The sequence below is a fragment of the Diuraphis noxia genome, unplaced genomic scaffold (genome assembly GCF_037042655.1).
Source record: "Diuraphis noxia isolate RWA-SAM2 unplaced genomic scaffold, SU_Dnox_SAM2 contig0002, whole genome shotgun sequence".
In the NCBI taxonomy this organism is placed as follows: domain Eukaryota; kingdom Metazoa; phylum Arthropoda; class Insecta; order Hemiptera; family Aphididae; genus Diuraphis; species Diuraphis noxia.
In genome coordinates, this window is record NW_028301712.1 from 15,543,236 (window position 1) to 15,561,992 (window position 18,757).

General features: G+C 39.3%; 1 protein-coding gene across 1 annotated transcript in view; it reads right to left on the reverse strand.

Annotated features, from left to right (window-relative positions):
* The window catches only part of LOC107170766 (uncharacterized), a 164,172-nt gene that overhangs the window by 36,519 nt on the left and 108,896 nt on the right, over positions 1–18,757 (reverse strand). The gene's annotated exons all lie outside the window — the stretch shown is intronic.

Below are 18,757 nucleotides of genomic sequence, written 5' to 3' on the forward strand. Positions count from 1 at the left end.
GTTAATAAATTTTTACTATCTGTTTCCTTAACTTCTAATGTATTATTTTCTTTATTCATTAATCTGTCTTATCATATTAAATTAATACTTCTAATACGTAAATAATTTAATTACTCAAATTTTTCAACTTACTATCAATTATAATTTATTATTTATTCGCTTCAAATTAATTATTAATTCTATTTCCTATTTATTTATTTTTACTAATTATATTAAATAATATTTAATTATATATAACTTTTTATTCAACTCAAAATTATTAAACTCATAAATTCCTACACATAACAATATTCGTTATTATTTATTTTATATATAAAATTTTTTTATTATCTCTCACAATTATAAATTTTTTTACTTAAGGACTTATTACGGCCTTATTATTATTATTCTCTTTAATTCATTTAAATCTCAATAATACACAAAATTTCTACAAAAAGGACTTATTCCGGCCTTATAAAATTAATTCCAATTAAACAATTCACAATATACTTCATTTATCTTCAAAAAAAAATCACAAAATAACAGGACTTACTTCACAGCCTACAATAATAAATTCAAACACAGACTTCAATTGTCTAAAAAAAATTCTCAAATATCAGGACTTACTTCACGGCCTATATAACTTCAATAAATAAATTCACAAAATATTAGGACTTACTACTCGGCCTATAAAAATCAAAAATACAGACTTCAACTGTCTTCAAATAAATTCACAAAATATAAGGACTTACTTCACGGCCTTTAAAACAATAATTAATTAATTCTCAATAAATTCTCAATAATAATTCTCTTTTACTCAAAATAAAATATAAGGACTTCTCTGCCTTTAAAAAATATAAATTCTTTACAATAATTCTCAATTTCACAATATTCTTTATTATAAAATTCTCTCAATTATAAATTCTCAATTCGATGTTACAACAATTGTTAACTAGGGAAATAAATAAAAATTATTTTTATTTTTATTTTATGTTTTAGTGTACAGTGTACACTATAAAAATTTTATTATTATTTTTTTTTTAAAAATAAAAATAAATACGCAAACGAATTAAAATTATTTATATTATTCTTTATATTCTTTATAATTTCTTATATTTATAAATTTTACAATTTGTTGAACTATATTTTATTAGTTTTAAAATTATTTCATTAATTATTTCGTTATATTTAAACTTGTTTTAAATATTTAATTTAATTTAATTACTATATTTATTTTAATTTGACTTTTCTTTATTATTTTATTATTTATTTAATTCTTTATATTATGTTAAATTAAATTAAATTATTAAAATATTTAAATTATTTAAAGTATTAAAAGTATTGTCGACGCCAATATAATATAGTTTGGTACCTATGTGGGGCGTACGTGAATATCTCGCCGCCGACCGACACACACACACGCACAAACGCATATAATTATATTTTTATTTTTGTATTGTATATTTTTATATTAAATGTATATTGTGAATTATTATGTAATATGCAGATTAAAGCGCTATCGCACGCAGCCGAATCGGCTGGCGATTATTATTTAACACAGCCGCCGTGACATTTAGTCTACGTACCGTACGGTCCGTACGTCACCCAGTCAACCAGTCCGATAAGTGGTGTGTTCGGAATAACTTATGTGCGCAAATCGCCTTTGAAATTAAAATTTTAAGTACACTTTTTAAGGCTCGAATAGTCAAAAAAGTGTAAAATTGTGAGTGCGCTAATCGCCACCTTTTTATTATTTTTTGTACGGGCGCGAATCGCCACCTTATTGTATACCGCTTGGTGCGAATCGCCACATTTATTATAATATTATTAAATTTACATTGTATTTTTCTAAGTGTGTGCGCTAATCGCCACCTTATTAATACCGCTGGTGCGAATCGCCATTACTGTAAAATTATATTTATTAAATTAGTAAATTTGTCGTTTATTGTATTTCGTTCATCAAATTATATTATATTGTTTTTTAATTAGGGTGTAGACATAGTGTGTCGTGTATTATTATTAATTATATAGATCTTGGTAGCAGCTGGCCAGCAGTGCGACGATAAACTGTGAGTCTATTTTATACTAAACTGTTATTATTTTATATCCATATATTATTTGTTATTACTGCTCTAATAGCTATCTATATTATATTACTGTTATTATTATTGTCGTGCCAGAAGGCCACGTAGGTATATATTGTACATTGTTATACTTGTCAGTTTGAGCATAAGGGTCGAGCCCTTATACATATTATTATATTTATATTTATTGTCTTTATACGAGCTACAGCTTAAATAGCAGCACCCCATATCATTTTTACCTGTTGGGCCAGGAGGGCCGTATATATATTTTATCTGTTGGGCCAGGAGTGCCACATACACATTATTATACTTTTTATATACCTTGCTGTTGCTGTGATTTTTATGTTATATTGTGGATTTTAAATTATTTGTATATTACAGCAACTTAGTTACCAAAAACCGTGTTACCTTTTATTTTAATTTTAAATATACACACCTACACGCCCACCACACACTAGCACTCTCTGGTCTTGCTCGGCGACCCCGTCCACTTCCTTTGAGTTGCCACACACATATACACACATACACACGGTCGGTCAGTGTGTGAGTGCGCCGCGCGAAGTATTTGGTGACCGGGCGTCACGGCCTATTATTGTGTAGTTCCCGGCCCGTACAAGTATACTTAAAAGTATTTTAAAAATTTAGCGTAGAAATTTAAATTAAATTTGCGTAATTTAGAATTTTATTTATTTTCAATAAAACGTTAAAAAAAAAAATTTTTAATTTAATAAATTATTATTATAATTGTTTTTCTGTTATTATATTTTTTAACTAATATTATTATTTATTCCCCAATCTTATTCCTTAATTAAAACTATACTATGGTCAATAATACCACAGGAGACGAACAAACTAATTTTCACAACTTTATTCTAATACTCACACCAAAGCGGCTGAATTGACGGATGATGATGATGATGCCATCCTTATTCCTTGATTTTCCTTGACTGCTACTGCTGGGTTTTCGTTTTCACGGAGTCGTGGGAAGATGGCCTGTCTTCTCACGGTGATCGGATATGAATTACCTCCGTTAGAAGTAGAAAGAAGAAAAATTTTCGAAAATAATTTCAAAAATATTCTAAGTATTCTTCTTTTTTCCTCTTGAAACAACACTGTCCACAGCGCCAAATTGTAACGAGCCCTTCTAGGATTGTCAAGAAGTTGAATGGAATAATCAACACTTGATGTTTTTTGAATAATATTTTATTTATTACAAGTCCAATAATTAATAATATTGAAAAAATGACTAAGTTCAATTAATTTATTTAATGGTAATAACGAGATGTGACTTCTAGTGTGTTCAGCTTCCAGTCGCTAGTTGTTGGTAAGTTCGTCTGACTATCGTACGGTCTACGAGCTCCTCTTGTAGAGAAATCCCTAGTCCCTACTCCAGTGGTCATATCTATGTTACGTAACTCCCATGGTCATATATGGTGCGTGTGACTGTGGCTTGTGGTTACACGCGACACTTAACCGGATGTTCCTTATATAAAACATTGTAACTCGATCTCCATAAAACACACAATTCCTGCGTGACCTACTTAAAAGAATATTTATATGAGTAGTGAGATATATAGTGTCATATGTATTATTACTATTATTAGCACTACGCCGCTGTTCTCCAGCATTATTATTATGATATTACTACCAGGGACTCATAAGTAAATATAGATAAAGTCACAGCTCGTTACAACCGTATATTCCCTGACATCGGGACATCGATTTGGTCGTTCACGGGTCACGAATCCAACAGCCAGGCGGAAGACTGGATAAGTTCGGTGGACGCGTTGGCCCAAGCTAGTCAGTGGCCACTGCAACACCGTTTGCTTTACGTCCGTACGCACGTCACTCAAGCCGCGCGAAGCTGGTTCTTACTTGAAGAGTTTCCGGATTGGACCACCTTTGTCCAAAGCTTTAGACGAACTGTCGTGCGCATATTGCGCAAAGCCGATCTGTGGCGACAGCTCGAGTCGCGCGTACAAGATCCGAACGAGCTGACGATCGACTATTTTTATGCTAAACTCGGGCTGTGCCGTTCGCTCGATTTGTCTTTCTTCGACGCGCGCGAGTACGTCCTCGAAGGGTTGAGGTCCCAGTCGCTAACCGATTGGGTGTATAGCCGTCAACACAGCACCCGCGACGAACTGCTGACGGATATCCAAGATTTCGAACGGTTGCGCGCGAGACGTAAGGGAAAATTTGAGTCTTTAAATCCATCGACTATCAAGTCTCGTTTGGTTAGACAGAAGTCCGCAGATGAACCGACAAGAGCGAAAACGAGCCCCGCCGCAACCATCGCACCACCCAAAGCCGCGACCGACGCAACCGCTAAGCCGTATATGTCAAGTGCCGTATCGACGTCGAACGCGACGAAAGACCGACCGACAGTGCATTGTTATAACTTCCGGGGCGCGGGGCACATCTCGAAGGATTGCCCGAGACCTCGAAGACCGATTAAGTGCTCCAATTGCTATTCAGATCAGCACACTCGTGGACGTTGTCCGACCGCCCCGATACCGCGTCGACCGCCGATCAAGCGTATCACGCCGATGCAACTACCGTGGGTGCGAAACCGAAAAATCCGTTCATTAAAACCGTTGACGTGAACGGCCGAGCCGTGAATGGGCTGATCGATACCGGGAGTTCCGCCGTGTTAATACGATCGTCGATTGCCCGGGCATGTGGCCTAATCGTACGAGATACCGTTTGCCCGCTCTACACCGTGGGAAACGCTGACGAACCCAGCACCATGACGATTGGTGAGGGTGACGCCGATGTTACCATCGACGACGTACTTGCCGCCGACCACCCGCTGAAAGTGGTATTGGACCACTCGTTACCGGTCGACGTGTTGGTCGGTCGGACGTGGCTCAACTTACCACACGTGAATTATTTCAAGCAGGGCGGTGAGATAGTGTTCGAAACGAACAGCTGTGTATCGGCCGATGCGCTCGCCGAGACTCACACCGAAGACATATTTTACGTCGCCGAAACCGAACCGGTCCGTCCGGCGAAAGAACCTATTACGGCTGACGACGTCGTGATCGACGCCGACGTTACCGAGACTCAACGCGAATCGCTCGTGACGATGTTGAACGAACACCGAGATGTCTTTGCAAAGAACATCATGGAGCTCGGCTGCATAAACGTTATTTCAATGGACATCGCCGAGGCACCGGGTAGTGCGCCGTTTAGCCTAAAACCATACCGCACGTCGCCCACCGATCGCCGTATAATCGCGGACACGCTACGCGACTGGAAGGAAGCAGGAATTATCAGTGACTCAACTTCTTCGTACGCTAGTCCGGTGTTGCTTGTGAACAAGTCGTCGGGCGAAAAGCGTTTATGTGTAGACTACAGAGTCTCAATCAGCAGACCGAAACACAGCCGTACCCTATGCCCGATGTAGACTCGCAGCTCGCGGCTTTGTCACGTGGCGTGATCTTCACCACCCTAGATTTGTCGAACGGGTTTTTGCAGATACCACTGACTCCCGCAGCTAAGCAAAAGACCGCGTTCGTCACCGAGGAGGTGACTGCAAAATTCGAACGAATGCCTTTCGGTCTGAAGGGGGCGCCGGGGACGTTCCAAAAATTGATGTGTGTCGTGTTCAAGGAACTTAAAGACGAAGGAGTAGTCAGCACGTACCTAGACGACATCATACTACCGTCAGAAAACTGGGAGCGCATGATGTACGACCTGCGTCGGGTGTTGAGCGCTCTACGCGCCGCTAATCTGACGCTGAAACCATCTAAGTGCACTTTCGGTGCCCGCGAGCTGGACTATTTGGGATTCCGCATTTCGGAAGGAACCGTCAAACCTGGTCGCAAAGTGCACGCGATTGCGAGGTTTCCGCGTCCGAACGACGGACACGAGGTGCGACGATTTTTGGGCCTGGCCGGTTACTTCAGGCGGTTCATAGTAAAACACGCGTTAATTGCGGCACCGCTCACACGTTTAACCAATAAAGACACGCCGTTCGGCTGGTCACCGGAGCAAGAAGATGCTTTCGTCGCGCTACGCGAAGCCTTATGTAACGAGCCCGTGTTCAAAATGTACGATCCTAGTGCCGCTGTTACACAAGTGCACACGGACGCGAGCAGCTACGCTCTGTCCGGCGTCTTGCTACAAGGCTCCTCGACTACCTCGCTACATATGGTGTACGCGGTAAGCAAGAAAACGACGTCCGCGGAATCCAAATACCATTCGTCCCGGTTCCAACTTTACGCCATAATTTGGACCCTCAACCGTCTGCGCCAGTTCCTGCTAGGCATACGGTTTGTTGTCTTCACCGATTGTCAAGCTTTGGTGTATCTGAGTATCCACAAAACTAACAAGCCTCAGATAGCACGCTGGTTCGAGGTGCTGCATGAGTTCGACTTCGAAATCAAGTATCGTCCAGGTTCACATATGGCCCACGTCGACGCTCTTAGCCGAGCAATCGACGACGAAAAGGATCCGACGTCCGTCGATGCGGAGGTGACCGAACGACTTGAGGTGTGCGTCGCTCTCACGAAGGAGGAACGTGTTTGTTTCATGCAACAGGTCGACGAAAACTCCCGTGAACTAATCAGGCTCCTCGAGTGCGACGGGAAACTCACCAAGTCGGAACAAAACGAAATCAAAGACAGTCTTCAAGTATTTTATATCGTCGTTACAAAGGACGGTCGCTACTCGTCATACCGAAAACGATGAGGAAGCGCATAGTTATCGAGGCCCATGACCACGGAGGTCACTTTTCGACCGACAGGACCGTCGCGCGGATTACCGCAGACTATTGGTTTTCGTGCCTACGTCGATACGTCCGTCAGCACATAAGTATGTGTATTGATTGTCTCACGCACAAGCGTCCGGCCGGGAAGAGGCCCGGACTGTTGAACCCGATACCGCCGGCAAAACGACCTTTCCAAATCGTTCACGTCGATCACCTGGGGCCGTTCGAAACCGCTACCTCCAACAATAAGTATTTGTTGGTGTTGACCGACAATCTTACGAAGTACGTTCATCTGTACCCGTGCCGAACCACTGACGCGGCCGGCGTCATACGAATACTAAAAAGGTTTTGCGACGAACGAGGTATTCCGGGTAGGATTATATCGGATAGGGGTACATGTTTTACGTCGCGGACGTTCCAGGAGTTTTGCCGCGACCGAGAGATCAGCCATACTCTCAATTCCACCAGACATCCACAGGCGAACGGTCAGGTGGAACGGGTAAATCGTACGCTTTTGCCGTTACTTAGCATGTCAACCGTGGACCAACGACGATGGGACACGCATGTCAAAGATGTCGAGCGCATGTTGAACACCGCTGTCAACAAGACGACAACCAAAACTCCATACGAGGCCCTTCACGGCTATCTGCCCCGATACCGGTCTAGCACGTTGTCCATGCTGAGCCGCACCCGTAACGAAAGTGTGCCGCCAGCGGAAGTGCATGCAGAAATACGTGAAAACATTTTTCGCGGGCAAGCCAAGATGAAAGAGCAGTACGATCGGAAACACTACGAAGGCGTGCGATATGAAGTCGGCGAAGTTGTTGTCATGTTGAAATAACCCACAGCGGGCTAGCCTACAAAGTTACAGGCCAAGTACCGCGAAAAGCCACTACAGGTGATGAAGGTTCTCCCGAGTGATACATACCGCGTCGCGGAACTGAGCAGTGACGGACACGAGACGTTCGCGACTACCGCTCATGTGTCGCAACTCAAATCCTGGCGGATTCTCCGCGAAGACGACAATTGGGAACCACCCGAGGACGGAGACACCAACGAGTCCTTGTCCGACGAAGATGCCGACGACGAGGTCCAATCCGACACCGTCAACGCGGGACCAGTACAACGACAGTCCACTCGAAAACTCCGATAAATCGAGATTGTTAGTCGGAACTCGCATCGATGATAGGACGAACGGTTACCAAATTTCAAACGGTTTATGTTCCGTATAAGTATAAGCAACTACAAGTATTATTTAATTGGTGGCCAAGCACCCAAACGATGTATAATATAGTGAATAATAAAATTGATAATAATTATTAATTATTATAACAGAACAAATTGTTTAGGGCGCCCCACTAAAATGATACACACATTATAATAATATAAGTATAAAATAAAACAACAAATGTACAAATAAAGAACAATATAATATAACCCCGTATCTAGCATACAATTTGATTAAGCAAATACACTGATCATTGCCGATGTTCCGAATTCATTCGTGGCTTCGTCTCGCGTAACACGGCAGCAATCTCTTTATAAACCACGTGCTGGATTCCGGGTACACCTTGAAAATTATATGCGGCCGCCGTCTGGACCAGTAACTCGCGAAGATAAAGGCACGAGTACAATCGACACAACAAGACGCATAATAGACGATATGGTTTTGCGGCGCACTAAAAACACGTGCACGAAGCCGATCACATAAAACACTGCACGTGGGACAACTTCTGTGTGTCGAACGACGATCACGGCGGAAAAATAATACAAAACACACTACCGTATGGTCGTACTAGTCACAACGACGATGTGATATGCAGCGGTCGGTAATGCCTGTTGGTATTTGCATATTCTAACATGTGCTTTAATTGTATTAAGCTGATCACAGCATAAAAAAGAGGGCCAACTTTCGCAATGGCGTCACGTGTATCGATCAGTTTGTTCTATGTTTGCGACAATTCCTCGAGCTCCTTGTTCCAGGGGATTTATGCAATTAAAATGATAAACGACAAAATTGAAGAGATAAATTTTAAACTTGAGACCCGAGTAGAAAGAAGAGATGATATTGATTTGATAATAAAAGAGTTTCCAGCTATTACGGTTTACGTTATGGAAAGAGATGTATACTAAGGTTATGTGATGATGGCATCAAAGTCTTTAATACAAAAAGAGCAAAGGGAGTGTCATTTGAAATTGTGAAAGGTGTAATGGCAAAGGCGAATCTATTTGGCGGTGTCGACGCAACGGTTTATCGTGCAACGAAAGAAATTGGTCCAAGACAGGATGCGCTGGTTGAGAGCGTAGAGAATATGCCTGATTTTATAACTGTTTTGAGTAGGGATGAGATTGACGCAAGGTATGAGAAGAGGCGTCAGAGGAAAGAGGAAAGGGATAGTGTTCGGCTTTCAACCCCTTTGAAAGGGAAGTCATCCGGCACTCCTTCAGTCACTCCTCAGACGAATAAATCACCTCGGAAGAAGGAGAGTATTGCTGCTAGTCTTGATGAGAGATCTGCGGAGATAGAAAAAATGATTAGAGGTACTGATTTGGATGATGAAGTGAGTGAAGGACGAAAAGTTGATGTTGATGATGATTTATATTCTGAAGGTGAATCGGATGCTGAAGATTCGCCAAGCGTATTGGAACATCTTAGGCTGTGCGCGAAATTCCGACGAGTTTGAACATCCTACCCCTTGGGAGGCTCAGCCTCACATAGCCGACGTGACAATAATGTTGGGTGTGTGGATACAATCCGGAACGACGTTTGGTCAGACCACTCCGAAGACGGAACGACAAAGGCAGTGTTTACAATATTTTTGTCTAAACAATCTAGATACGTGTTGTTGTGGTTAAGCGCATATACAAACAGTATTCAAATAATTATACAAACAAACAAAAAAAAATACAAATAATACATTAGTAACAAATAAAATAAAGGCGCATTCCGTTTTTGGGCACCCGCCAAGGCATCCAGTAGGTACATAGGATAGTGCCAACAAAAGAACAAATAAATAATTACATGGTAAAATATTATGATTGATGCATTTTAATTGACCGGCTGATCGACGGGTAATAAAACTAACTTGACTGCGGGGCGGGTGATATGACCAGTGCTGGTCAGGACCCGCGCCACACGAACTTTGCTGTCGGCCCCCGGCATCACTTCCGTTATACGGCCGAGTCGCCAACCCAACGGGGGACTTTGACTGTCCACTACCACCACCATATCATTGACCTTCAGATTAGGGACGCTACCAGACCACTTCGATCTTTCTTGGAGGGTGGTCAAATACTCATTCGACCAACGTTTCCAGAAAGCTTGATGGCATTGATCGACTAGCTTCCATCTGTCGCGAACATTACACAAGGATTCGGGAGTTGATCTAGGGGGAACTGTCAACAACGGTTGGCCTATCAAGAAATGGCCTGGGGTTAGGCATTCTAAATCATGAGGATCATTCGAAGCGGGCGTTAAAGGGCGTGAGTTCAGTATGGCTTCGATGCGGGACAAGATTGTAGTAAATTCCTCGAACGTAAGAACATGGATACCAATTATGCGGACGAGCAACCGTTTCGTTGACCGTACGGCGGCTTCCCATAACCCGCCAAAGTGGGGAGCGCTCGGTGGGTTAAAATGCCATACACAATCGGGCCGGGAGTTCGCGATAGCCAGTTGTCCTTCCGGACTGTTAATTAACGCCTGTAATTTTTTCATCAGCACCGACGAAGTTAGTACCGTTGTCAGAATAAATGTCACTTGGCAGACCTCGTCGGGCGACGAACCGGTCAAAAGCAGCTAAGAATGCGTCGGTCGTTAAATCTGACACGACTTCAAGGTGTACGGCTTTGACTGCAAAACATACAAAAACTGCAATGTAAATTTTGTAAGTGCGGGACTTGCGCAGACGAAGTTCACGCATCATCAATGACTCGGCATAGTCGATACCGACTCGCGCAAACGGACGACACTGTTGTACCCGCGCTGCGGGCAGGTCTGCCATGAGTGGCTGGACCGGTTTGGCGGTCAATCGCACACATACTACGCAGCGTGACGATACCTCATGTAGTACTGATCGCACCGACACGACCCAATATTTGCGAGAAATGAGAGCCGCCACTACTCGTGGACCAGAATGTCCTGTCAACTTATGCCATTTCTCACATAACAACCGGGCAAAGTGCGACCTTTTTGCCAATAATACCGGGTGCTTAAACTCGTACGTCAGCGGAGAATGTCTCGATCGGCCTCCGACGCGGATTACAGCGTTCGCATCCACAAAGGGGGACAATCGTGATAACGGTCTCGACGACACACGGACATTATTGGACAATTCGCGTCGCAGATTGTGGCGTGGTCAAGCTCTGACTTATTTAGAAACGCGGGTGGACGCGGCGTTGTATTACCGTTACGGCATAATGAAATAAAGCGGATAACGCGAGCCGTCACTCGGACCATTCGATCAAAACATGAAAAAACGCTGAACCATTCGACGACGGGCGCATCGTCAGCACGAACGGCACATACAATTGGTCGAACTTCGGGTAACTCAGAAAGATCACTCGGAGGGGGGAAGCTTGTTTTCCAATCAGAATGATCAGTATAGATTACAGACGGCCCGTGCCAATATAACGAAAATTGTGCTAACTCGGATGGCGTGACGCCCCGCGACGCGCAATCAGCAGGATTAAGAGAGGATTGCACGTGATGCCACTGACAATTCGGCAACAAAGTTTGGATTTGGTGCACACGGTTCGAGACATAGGTCTTAAATAAATCGTGGGGAACCGTCAACCACGATAATACTATCGTCGAGTCGGAACACGCGTGAATGCCAATTATGTTCAACTGCGATGAGAGAGCTTGGCTCAGCCGTCCTAGCCAACGGGCTAACAATACCGCCGCGTTCAACTCGAGACGTGGCACTGTCAATGCCTTTAATGGCGCTAATTTAGTTTTTGTACCTAATAAAAATATACATTTATCCGACGGGGCGTCCATGATCCGCGCGTAGACAACAGCTGCGTAACCGCGTTGTGACGCGTCGCAGAACCCTAACAACATACACCGCGCGCCATTACGTGATTGTATGTACCGTGGAACTCGGACAGTGAGTAAGGACGGTAGGTCAGCGACGAAGGCGGCCCACTTCGAATGAATATCAACCGGTAAAGGAGCATCCCATGGCAAATTCTCGTGCCATGTCTGCTGCATAATTGATTTTGCCAAGAACGTTGCCGGCGCGAAAAGTCCCAACGGGTCGAATATCCGCGCGACTAATGATAATATACCTCGTTTGGTGTATACAGGTGCGGGGTCTAATCGAAGCGCACAACAAAATTCGTCCGACTCGTGGTGCCACTCGATTCCTAATATCTTAACACTGAATGCATCGGCCGTATCAAATGGTAACGGACCTGACCCGCGGCACTCGACCGGGACAACCTTTAAAATCGAAGCTGTGTTTGTCACCCACTTTTTTAATTCTAACCCGGATGTGCTTAAAACTGACATTAAATTCGACTGAAGTTCAAGCGCCTGATCTTCCGAGTCTGCGGTTCACACAAATGTCATCGACATACGTTTGACGTTCCAAAGTATAACGTACTAGTTCGTAATTACCGCAGTCATCGGACGCTATTGATTGTAACACACGCAGCGCAAGGAAAGGCGCGCAATTTACCCCATATGTTACCGTGTTAAGCACATAATCTTGAAGACGATCGTGTGGGGACTCCCTCCACAGTATGTGTTGGTACTTTCGGTATTCAGGTAAGATCAAAATTTGACGGTAAAGTTGATGTTGATAATGATTTATATTCTGAAGCGGATGCTGAAGATTCGCCAAGCGTATTGGAACAGCTTAGTCTGTGCGCGAAATTCCGACGAGTTTGAACAATTTATATAGATAATATAGTGATTATGTATGATTAATATAATATGATTATCAACCTGATAAAGATATTTATTGTCTACCAACTATATTATATCATAATATGTTTTACTAAATTATTAGATTATTAACTTCTAATATATTTAGGTTATGATAACATTTTAAACCATGAATTGGTGTGATATTAGCTAGTAATTTATCATGTTAAAAGATTAATCTATATAATATTTTCAATTCTTTTAGGATACATTTAAATTATTAAAATAATAGCTAATAATTAGGTTTAATATATTATAATGTTTCATGTATATTGTAACGATTTGCTAACAATGTGGACATTTTTCTAATTTTATATTATATAATTTAAACAATATATCGATGTGTAATATATACATTTGATAATTAATGTATTATAATACAACTAAGTAGGTTGTTTTAATAATAATACATTGTTTAAATACTAGTATAATATTAAATTAAATTATAAGAATCATGTAATGTATATATTTTTAGCGAAAGTCATGGATGGGGGGGGGGGATGGGTAGACACTTTCGCGATAGCATGTATATGCATGGCATGGTATGAAGGGGAATAGCAGCGCGCGGCATTGACTTGTATGGACTAGGACTACGTATCAGAACATACATTTTTATGTGAATAATACTTAATTTTATTTCTTCACATACAAACACAATCGTGAGGTATGATCAATCAGATAGGTGGGTAGGTTGTAGAGGGGGGATTATTTTGTATAATAAAATGGTATGTGAATGATAATATGTTATGTATTATATGATAATATGATGTGTTTAATACATAGATAATAAAGATATAAATATCCATCATAGGATATCATAATATGATAGTGGGAACTTGATAATATGATAGTGATAACTTGATAATATGATGACTTCATAATAGATAGCATAGTATAGATATGAATGGATGGGAGGGGGAGGGGTATGTAAGTGAAAGGCATGGATGGGAGGGTATGGTTAGACTAGACACTTTCATGATAGCATGTATATGCATGGCATGGTATGGAGGAGGATATGATGAAATAGGGTTAATAGTTTTGTTTACTACTAGATCATTAAATAGTAATTAAAAGTTGTACACTTTCACTCACAGTATAATTATTTAACTTAAGGTTAAGAATATTATTCATTCTTATGTAATATTCAGATCATATGTATTAAATGATGGTAGGTATATTATTTAATTTACTTATTTTAAAATTATTCAAAATATATTATTATTTTTTTTTTTTCGGGGAGGGGGGGTATGTGATAAGTATAGATGGGAGGGTGATGGGCAGTGCATGACATGGATGAGAGGGGAGGGGGCACGGCCGAGCACGGTCGCGATAGCTCGAACCATAGGGCGGGTGGGGTAGCCGGATTCGCCGGATTTGCGGGGGACCCAGAACCTACTAAAACATACTACTCATTATAATATTACATTATGACATTGTTTCTTGTAACTTTTGTATTGATGCATAACCCCACATCCTGTGCACACCTATCAACGATCTTTTATGGTCGTCTAACCGCATGATTTCGTGTTGCCCTAACGTTAATGATTTCCACGAAATGCTTTCTCTCTTATAATTATAAAGTTGGTCGCACCCTACCCTATCTTGGTTCGGCTGGTACCTAGTTGACCGTGAACTAGACAATGCGGGACGCTAGTCCATAGCACCTCCCCTCTAAAAAATTGATTTATGTTTTTAAAGACAGAAATCAATCAATCTGTGTACAATATAGTTATGTTACAATAATATTTTCACAAGTTCAAACAACTTGTTTACAATACAATTTTTCATTAATTTCATATTTTATGTTTTACATTCAATATTATATATGCATGAAGCATTTACAATTATATATTATTACATTTCATGTTTGTCATTTTTGATTACAATAGTATTTTTATTAGTACAATAAAATATATATTTATAAGTCTACGATTTTATTTATTACATTAAAATATGCGGTTAGTATTACTATATATATATATATATATATATATTTCCTTTAAAATGTTAGTATATTTGGTTAGTGTTAGTTTTTATATTAAGTGTTACTCACCCTTTTATATAATATTAATTCCCATAATCCCATATAATTACATTAAAATATATCATTCCCATATGTTTTCTTATTTCTATGTGAATATAAAGTGATTAAATACCTAATACATTTTTTTTTTTTTTTTTTTAATTAATTGATTAATATAATATGAATATCTTATGTCTAATATCATCCCTCACCACTTTATTATTTCTATGTTATTTACTTAGAGAATATTTTATTTATTATTCTTTTTTATGATCATTATTAAATTTATTCTCAAATTCCTTATATATAATATATAATATGTTATTGTCATTTATTTTATTTGTCATTTTGTTTTACTATTGTTTATTTTAGTGGATTATCATCCATTCAATCTTTGATGCGCGACTCAAAACTATTATAAAAAAAGTTTTGCAAGACAAAAACCATGGTCGAATGAAGTGTTATTATTTTGATTGTTAATTACCGTTGTAAGTTTATCTTTCTCGTATAGCTCAGATTATAATGATTTTATGTATTTTTATATAGTATTTTTAACATGTGAACCACTAGAAGTCACAACTATTATTATTCAAATATTTAAAATTCATAATCAGATTTCTAATTGTTCAACTTTCTCTGTTACTCTTTCGTGTAGATATATGCCCAAGTTAAATTCAAGAATCAAACACAGATCCATTCTGATTATACGATCATCTCTGTTAGAATTCTCATTATTCGTAATGACTGTACTAATATTCTCTTTTATTGCAGAAATTTAAATATTATAGTAGGATATAAAGGGGGGTTCTGGACACTCGTCCTCGTCTTTGCTCGTCTTTGGCTCGTCCTATTGTCATGCTCGTCTTATGCACGTCCTATTGTCATGCTCGTCTTATGCACGTCCTATTGTCATGCCACCGCCCCACACCTCGTCCGCCGCCCGTTCACGTTCACGGCATATTTGCTCACCCCGCCCTCCCTTCGTCCACCTACCAAAGCAACCTCGCATAGATCGTCCGGTCATTACCGTACATGCACCATATTACCGTACATGCACCATATTACCGTACATGCAACATATTTCCGTACATGCAACATATTACCGTACATACATAATATTATCGTACATGCACCATATTACCGTACATGCACCAAAATTTCGTGCATGCACTACATTATTGTACACATACCATAATATTATTGCGTCCATTATTTCTAAGGTTTCATTGAACGTTAGTCGTTTCTTATCCATTAGACAATATATTTCGATTTTTTTTTTTACGTTTAAAAACTAAATATGTGTCGTATTCAAAAAGTAGACAACTTCCCTTCTTCGGTTGGAGATAATACTCATAACGAGGGGTAAGTGTTAGCATATTTTAATTTTTTATTATTTTGATATTCTTATGTTTAATTTATTTAGTGAGATAAATGATCTAAATGTCATTAGAGATATTAATCTTGACATGGTTATTTATTTGAGACGGATCCAAAATGAATTTTTACATGTGGGATTGTCTGCTGAGAGGATGAGGACTTGGGTTGAACGTGCGAGAAATTTTTCTCGGCAGTTCAATTTAGAATTTCGATTATTGATTATGTTGATGCGTGATACTCATCATGACGGTTCAATCCCCGAAGATGAGACTTTAGTAAGTTTTAACATACATATTATAGTAATTATTAGGTAAATATATTATGAGATTTGCTGATAACCATTATTTCATTATAGATCCAGCTAACGTATGACGAATTAACGGACTCGTCTATTATGATTTTTAGGCATACTCAATACTATATAATCATGCAGTTGATGTATGGGCTCCGAAGAATAGCGGGTATACAATGTGAAAACCTGAGGGAGAGATTTGAAATGAAATGGTTGTCTAATGTATTTATTATTCTGTCATGTATAGGTTTCGACTTCCATAGTTCACGATTTATATTAAATAGAATAAGGACCCTTATTTAAATATTTAATAATAAACTTTTTTTATAACCAAACAGTGGTTTATATTATTTCAGAAAAAAAAAAAAAAAAAAAAAAAAAATGTATCAAAGCAAATGTTTAAAATTATATGTTACCACCACCTTTACCGTATTTCGTGATCAACGAGGTCTGGCTACCTGCCCGCCTGTCCCTGTGATCGATCAGTGTGTATCCAGTATTTTCTCCGGTGTACACATATTTCGCGTTTACAGTATTTTGTCAATACGTTATTAACTTCGTGATTATTTATTAGTTCAGTCTGCTATCAGATTATTTCAGCTAGCCTTCCTCTTATACGTGATTTTTATTAGTCATTACGTAAGTAGTTATTTCAGTTTTTTTATATTTATTATTTCGTTCGCGAGTATCTTATCCATTGCCAGTAAAAATGTGAGTATTTTGTTTTATATAATTCATAAAATATTTAAGAATTATAATATTTTATCATATTTTTAGATGTCAAATAATTCATCGCCTAGTACACCGTGGTATGGAGGAGATGAGTATCGTAGACGTCTGGCCGCATTACCTCTGCAAGATAGCCCAAATTCAGATCGTTACTCTCCAGTTTTCCTTCAACTCGACGCACATAATTTTATCGGATATGGTGAGATGGTAAGTTAATAATTTTAAAAATAAAATAAAATAAATTAAAATAAATTAAAATAATTATTATTATTTTTATTATTATTTAGACTCAATCTGGTGATAGCGGGTATTCGACCAACCAAGACACGCAAGTGGAAAATCATGATTGGCACAGAGTATTTTCACCTTCACCACCACCACGACTTTCGCAGATGGAGAATTGGGGGCGATCTTTGTCGCCGCTTCATCCTGTTTTTCTGGAAGAAGCTTCACCCGATATGTTCCAGTCGCCGACACCGAGAGTATACCCACTGAGGGTGAGAAACGACCTTTTTCCAGCCATCGAATCTCAGTCAACAGTTTCGCCTAGGATGTTAGACCTTTCTCAGGTCAGAGCGTCTTCCGAACATAACATGCTAATTTTCGGTGAAATTATAAACACAACGCGACATTCTGGAGAGCGGCCGTTAGAAATGGATTGGTTTGATGACGGAAATGAAGAGGAGTTGAATCGTTATATGGATACATATGAAGATGATGAAGAGCTCAACCGGCACATGGATGCATATGAAAGTTTTGGAGGGGGGAGTAATAACTGATTTATTTATTATTTTTAAAATATATATATATTTATTTTAAAACCACGCATTCTATATTTTCAAACTATATTAATATTTATAAATATATTGTTAGCTGGCTATGTTAGTAGTAAATTTTAAAGTAGCATATGGTCGCATTTCTTGGTATGTTAGCAACTATTTTTGACGGTGTATTATGTAGAGATACAATGGGGAGAAAATCTATTGTTGAAGACCACACACGTATCAAGTCCGGATAACATAACAACAATTTTTTTTCTATAGAAAATGTTACCCAAAATAATTTGAAATCTTACTCGAATTACAGATTTATCATGGCCATTTTCTAAATAATATTTTAGTAATACTTGGCTTAAAATATTACCACCACCACAAAACATGTTTGAGATCACCGGGCGCCGGCTACCTTACCTCGGCAAGTGCCTATGGTTGGTCAGTGTGCATCCATTACTTTGTCCTGGTGTACACGTATTTCAAATTCGCTGCCTTTGTGACTCTTAGTCTTTAAATCCGAGATTTTTCAAAGTGTTTAACATTATTTTTATTTAGCAAGTATAATATACCTGTTATATTTTTCTCGCTTCTTACTTTAAAAATATATAACATGTTTCTTTGTGGTAAGTGTCCTTCGTCTTTCAACCGTAAGTGTAATTTGACTAGGCACGAGAAAACGCATGATTCAGTCCGGCTCTCTTGCTCATCTTGCATTTTAACATTTTCCGACAAGTCTAACTTGTTACGCCATAAGAAAAACGTGCATGGTATGTACAGAACATTTAATATATGATAATTTTTTTTCTGAAGTAAATTTATTTAGTTTCTAAATTTTTTTTCTTTATTATTATTAT